This window comes from Camelus dromedarius, chromosome 1 (genome assembly GCF_036321535.1).
Source record: "Camelus dromedarius isolate mCamDro1 chromosome 1, mCamDro1.pat, whole genome shotgun sequence".
NCBI classification, from domain to species: Eukaryota; Metazoa; Chordata; class Mammalia; order Artiodactyla; family Camelidae; genus Camelus; species Camelus dromedarius.
Genome location: NC_087436.1, coordinates 5,710,001 through 5,716,957, shown reverse-complemented (window position 1 = coordinate 5,716,957; position 6,957 = coordinate 5,710,001). Strand labels below are relative to the sequence as shown.

The window sequence follows — 6,957 nt, the reverse complement described above, 5'->3', positions numbered from 1 at the left end:
CATGGATGCTTTTCAGGCATAAATGATAAAGCTTGTGCTTGTGAAAATGTCTTCTTGTTTGGCTGTTGTGTTGCATTTTATCAGCAAAGACATCATGGTAACAGGAATGTGAGAACATGTGAACAGTGAATATAAACCAGAGACTTAAACATGAAAATCCTTGGAAATGTACACATTACCATAAAAATAATAAATTTTTATATGCAAAAGCTTTATATAATCTTCAAGGCCAGATATTAGTATTTTATCATTTAATAGAGGTGAACACCACTATCTTTATAAACTTTTTAAAACTAAACATTAAAGTGCATACTTGACATAATTTATCCAGTTCAAATTTTTACTTGCAGAATGTTTCTACATTTTCTAGAAGCCAATTAATGTGTAAGAATGGCAATTTATGTTTGGATATGGAAGTCCACCTTTTTCAAAAAGGTTTTAGGACACCCAGTATTCAAAGATCAGCATGCATATTTCCTTACCAACTATTAGGCTGAAAGATGGTTTTCTTCATAAGTATTTACAGCATCAATAAAAAGAAACATTGGGACTTCCTTTTTAAAAAAAAATCTATACCAATAACATTTAAACTTGTGTTCGATTAACTGCCATGTTGTTTCTCTGGCCGGTTCTACGCCATTATCTCATTCAGAGTAGGAAATGTTTCTGGATACAAATTCAATCTCAAGAGTGCATCCTAATTCAAAAGTTAAGCCAATAGTTACCAAAAAATGTGTCCCTCTGGATAAAGCATGCTCACTTTTCAAATATATCACTGTCTAAAAACTAAACCAAACCCATCTGATGAAGAGCAGGAGAACAAAAATAGTATTGGGTTAGGGGATCAATCCTGGGTTACAATCCTGACTTCTGACTTCTCCTTTGTCAGCTGCACAAGGTCAGCCAATGACTTAACCCCTCTGCACCTCAGTCAGAATATCACCAGGGAAATGGGTGTCCTGAAGATGAATCTTTGAAAATTTTACTGGTAATAACCCTTCGACATTGGAAACTGTTATTCGGATACTTGGGGTGTGTCCTTTCTTCCTAACTCCAGAAAACTATTTCCAGATGTTGAAGCACAATTTTATTCATCATAAGTTATTTTTTTAATACTAGTACTTTAATTCTTTTTATTGCTGAATAATAATTCATTGGGTTTTGATGAAGAAAATGCAGAAAACAGGACACAGTGTAAACATGACTCCAAATTCTTTCCTGTGTGGAGATGTTTTGACAGCTAATTATGAAGTACAAATACTGGGAATTCAATTTTGAAGAATCAAATACTTTAAAATAAATTTTAAATAAAAAGCAAGGTATCATTCGGAGCTTGACTTAGATAATTTGACTCAAATGTCCTAACTAGTTGTTTAATTTTTTTTTTGAAAACCCCTTTAAAGTATCCCTAATATTTTTGAGTTAAAAAATCCACTGAATATTTTTTGAGTTAAAAAAAACTCTTGAAGTTGTGTTAACAATGTTATAAATAATTAGCAGAATAAATGCCACAGAAGATGTGTAATATATTTAATACACATATGAACATACACACACACAGAAACACAAACAGTATTAAATAAAAATGAACAAAGACAGATTTATCTCTTTAACACAAACAGCCGACAAGATAATGCACATGAAACAGACCCGGAAGGCTTTTAAGGTATAGACTAAGTGTAGTTATCAATCCAAGAACGCATTTTAATTTAAAAAGAACCCCAAGTAAAGACGACAAGCTTCACAACTGATTATCCGTCTCCAACCTCACTGAGACCTAAGGCACACGTTTGCCAAGAAGGCTGGGTAAGGACTGACATGTTGTCTGTGATCTCAGGGTCACGTAGATTTCACTCTCGTGTGATTGCAACTCATGACCTAGGCTGCGGTCAAACTGTCCTCTGGTAGTTGAGAGAACAAGTCTAATTTGAGGATGTGGGGGCATTGGGAGGGAGGGAGGCACAGGAAAAGCAAGGGTCCACAGTTCATGATACAGCAGATTTCCTTTTCCAGAGGTATCTCTAGAAACTTGCTAATCATTTTCAAGAGGCTATTTCTTTTGAAGCCTTTAAATATTTATACAAAAGTGTTTTTAGATACAGGTCAAATTTATCCAATAGCTTAAAATTTTAATAAGCACAGGATTTTTTTTTTTTTGTAACACAAAATTCTTGACAGTAAGATGCTGGGAGGGGAGGTGATTTTACATGAAAAACCACTGAACTGCATTATACTATGTCAAAACAAGAAAGCAGAAACATGCATACATTAATTTATAATTGATTTTGGTTCTGATCCTTACCAAGTGAACTTCCTTACCTATCAATGTTGGCGATATAATGGGTGATCATCAAAATACTGTAACATATGAATTCCTAAATGTAAAATATATTTTTCTTTGGTTTAGAAAATGCGACAGAAGTGCAGATTCCTCCAAAGCTCTTTCCATTTGAAGTAAAACACCCATAATGAATTTAGGTGTGACTTTGTGTAAATGTTTAAACAAAATTTATAAATGATAAGTAGTAGTATTCATTTTAGGCATTTTCATGAATAAATTCTCAACTGACAGACTTAAAGTTAAGCAATTACCAGCTTGTTTTAAAATATTTTTCTTTGATTTTTGTTGCGGTTGAAATGTAAGGTGACATTTAGCTGATCAAAACTGTGTTGAATGATATTTCAACAACTCTAATCCAAAGAAACAGATTCTAAAGATATACCTTAGGCATGCAGGTGGCAAAACCTTAGAACTATGAAACTGGTATTTGTTAATGGATTTGACTCTTTGAAAATAGAGAGAGAAAGACGGATTAGGTGTCAGACTTGTGGACAGTTTACAAGTGGAGCCTAAGATTTTTCTCTGAGAGAGGAAACTATTTTGAGTCTGTATTTAAGGAGACTGTTGGTGAATGTTGTCAGATCTCTATTCTAAATGAAAGTTTGACTGTCTTGAGTTAAAAAATTGTTGGACAGAAATATATAACTCTTCATTGTCACAGTTATCCAAATAGTCATAGTATTAGTTCTAAGGGAATGGGATTCCAATCTACATGCTTTGAAGAAAATATAATACTTAATCAAAAGAATAAAGGGTACAAGTTTAGCCCTTGGCTTCAGTTTATATTTTTTGCAAGATACATTCAATAAATATTTGTTTGAATGAATGAGTAACTGAATTTTTTCTGCACCAAGTGATATTCCAGTGCATGAACTCATTCCTTTAAATGACTTTTTTAAAGAAGAGCTGATGTTGCCCTATGTGTTAAGTAATCATATTACATTTCCGCTCGTCATTCCATGAGACAGTCCTATATGCACATACTCGTGACAGAGACAAGGGAAGATAAGGCTAGAACCCTGGTTTTGATTCCCTCCCCAGGACTTAATCCACTCCCCCACACTCCAGATTACAATAAAATGAAGTCGGCACATTAACCTGAAAGGGAAAAAAAAAAAAGAAGGGAAAACGACCAAACTCATCCAGTGAGTTCAGGCACATCCAGCGCAGGAACAGTGAGTTTCTGCATATCCGAAAAGGAACTTGGTTCTGAAGGAGCAAAGTTGACTTACACCGAGTGGGAAAAAGGCAATGAAAAAATCATCTGGAAGCACTTGAGGGTGGAATTAAAATTGGGAATTGGGTTGAGTTCATTCTAAAGTGAATTTAAAAAGGACTTCTGATGAGTAAACATATTAAAAATAGAGTTATCTTCCTGCTGCATTGAAGAGCCTCCCTTTTCCTATGGGAACTCTATACATTGCGGGGCTCTTTACGTAAATGGACGAAGCCAACAAAATCTGCAATTACTCGATCAGAATATGTGTGTGATGCAGCCATAGAGCTTAGCAGAAAATTTTTACTTCACTCCAAAAATACTTAGTCACTTTTATAGTTATTAAGAAGACTATGAGACGGTCAGTCCTCTCTTGGACAAAATGAACTGCATTCTAAGTGACCTCAAAGTAAAATCATTCGGGAAAGACAAATCAGGAATAAATGGGATAATGTGGCATAACGGCAAAAAGGCAAGATGAGTGAAATTTAAAAGCTGGCTACCATTTGAAGTCTGTGAAAAATGGCAGCTGTACATAATGTAAAATGGTGAAGCAGGAAGGAAGTGAATTAGAAACAAGATATAAAACACATACACAAATTCTTATGACCCAGATTGATTTGAGGCACTTTTCTGCTTGTGTTGGGACTTAGGTCATTTGTGTTAGTCTCTGTGCTTGAATGTCTTCATTGTTATATAAATACGTTTGACGCTTCATGAACTTGGAGTGTCCTATGTGATCTATGAGTTGTTGTTTCAAACACAGAAATAGAGAAGTATAATTGTCAGTGGGCACCTAACAGAATTTCCCTGGGTCATGGTGTCACCCAAGCAACAATGAAGAGAATGAATCCCTTCTTTTTGAAAAAATTGATACAACTTTTACAAACCATTGACTGCAGCCCTAAATTCTCACTTAGCATATCATGACGATTCATTTATACTTACCCAAGTTTCATATTGGTGATTCAAAATATACCAATTCTAAATACTAGAACCCTTTGCACAAAATTTACTCTACTTTTAAACAGATATTTATATCATTCTATTTCCTTTAACAATCTTATTTTTTATTTTTATTAAATTTGCAGAATGTAACCAGTAAACTACCCAAAGTTCATAGTATATTACTAATAAGCCATACACCATTAATTAAAATTGATAATATAGAGGACTTAAGCGACTAGGTCAATCGAAAGACCTACTTATTTCACCTGAATTTGAGCAAAATGGAATATTTACCTGAATTATACTTCATCTTGTGCCACAGACCAACGGGCTCTCAAAGTGCAGTAAAGAAGCTCTGCCCAGCCTAAAATAGGTGTAGCACCCACAGATAGATTGTAAGGGAGAAGAGATGCTTGAGGTTTCTCTAGATTTACTGGGCTGATAACTCTAGGATGTGATGAGATAAGGAACAAAAAAAAAAAAAGGGGGGGGGAAACCATATCTTCCTGTTTTCTAATTAGTTTCAACAAGTGTGTTTGTTTTGTTTTGTTTGACGGCCTCGTCAAGATGTTAAAATTGTCCTGTGGGGTTATTCTGTTGTTAGTGCTTCTCTTCATTTGCTCAATTTACTATCAGGACCACTGAGATATTTACAGTACTTGCAGTCAAAGTCAAGACCGCAGAATTTCAAGATGACTGGATTTCAAGCAAACTGATATCTTTTAATACCAATGAAATGCATACTCATCTTTTAAACATTAAATGTATTCCCACCACCAAGCTTTATGAAAAGAAAACTTAATGTATGATTCTGAAAAACTGAAATGTCTTAATTTTAGAATATACCTACAAAGTACTGCCTAAATATTAAAGTGATCACCTTTGTAATAAGACAACCAAAATGGCAAGAGCGTTAGTTTCTCATTAATACTCTCTTCCAGTAGAACCATGAATGAGCACTTCTTTGAAACATGTAAGCCGGGAAATGTGCTACCAGATGGGATTTTTAAAGTAAGTCACCTTTTTGCTCTTTAATTCGGGGTTAACAGCACTGAGCTGACAGCATTCAGCACCACGGCTGATGACAGCAGTGAGTGACATTTTAGCAGAAGAGTGTCTTTATCATAAAATGAGAATGTAACTAATTAATAGTCATATTTCTACACATGCCCAAAGCACTTAATGATTGTAAGCGTGGAATGTAGAAAACGTTAATCATTTTAGTTAAAAAAAAAAAAGTTATTTCCACCTTATTACACTGGTACTGAGCAGATGGAGAAACTGAGCATGGATGTCCTTGTTGACTAGGAACAGCTGGGTTTGTTAGGAATTAAAGTTAAAGACCCTTTTTGGTTTCTCATTATTATTCATTTTAAGAACTGTCAAGTGAAAAAAAAAAATAAAGATCTCTGCCTTTTGTAAGAACATGTTTTATGTATGATTGAAGTTTTTACAACACTCCGAAAAAGCCATCCGATGTTAGATTTAAGAATAAAATCAAAAGCATTTTCTGACAATAGTACACATGAAAAATTGGAAATTCCAATATCTCCAATAGAAGTTATAGAAAGTGTATGTCTCCTTGGAGTTTGACATCACTTAACACAGCAGAAAATAAGGTACCAGTTACTGTAAACAAAAAAAGTACAGTCAAGGACAGTTGTAAATTTACATAAGAATAGTTCATAAACATTTTGGTCTTTCCATAACAGTTTTTATATAAAATGAATAAAAAAACCTTTAGACAGCTGTCATCACTCTTGTTGGACCAGTTGTCACTTATATGCACACAGACATATTTATATAGAATATACCGATGCACCGTTACATGGATATTAAACTATGGTTACTGCTTGAAACTGAGATGTGCATTATCCAATCAACATTATCCACAGTTGAAATACTCTTACATTAAGTATTCTTGTCATGTCGTACTATAAAAACATGAAAATATAACTTTACATTATTTCAATTATTTACATGAGTTCAAGCTTGACAGAGAAAAATTGAGAAGCTACGATTTTTAGAAGAGTAGGCCCAGAGGTACAATAATTAGCATCTGACTGTATCCAGTCATCGCTTTCATTTGTAAAAACTCATTTGAAGTGTAACATGGAAACAATTAGTCTGCAATTTGGTCATTCTAGCATTGATTATTAAAACTTAAAATGCACCTCCAACATTCCTGATGAGGAGAAATGCACTAAAAAAAAATTATCATGTATTATCTAGGAATCTGTGATCAGGGACAGCTAAGTTTAGGGAGGAACATTATGATACCACGTGCCACCCTGTTCAACACAAGTGGCTGCTTTTAGAGCTTACATTTCTCTTTCCCTGCTGTGAAATATCATAAATCAGAATGTTTTCAAGGCACTTAGCAAAACACCAAGTGCTGCTCAAAGGCATACTTGCAGAAATAACAAGACTAGAAATATAAAAAAAATAACTA

At 34.2% G+C, this 6,957-nt stretch overlaps 1 protein-coding gene across 2 annotated transcripts in view; it reads right to left on the bottom strand.

Annotated features, from left to right (window-relative positions):
* Positions 1 to 5,917: 5,917 nt before the first annotated feature.
* The window catches only part of GRIA2 (glutamate ionotropic receptor AMPA type subunit 2), a 142,833-nt gene continuing 141,793 nt past the window's right edge, over positions 5,918 to 6,957 (bottom strand). For both annotated transcript variants that reach the window (XM_031463802.2, XM_031463768.2), the window contains one exon: positions 5,918 to 6,957. This exon is cut by the window's right edge and continues 1,643 nt beyond it. The gene's annotated coding sequence lies outside the window, so the exon portion shown is untranslated.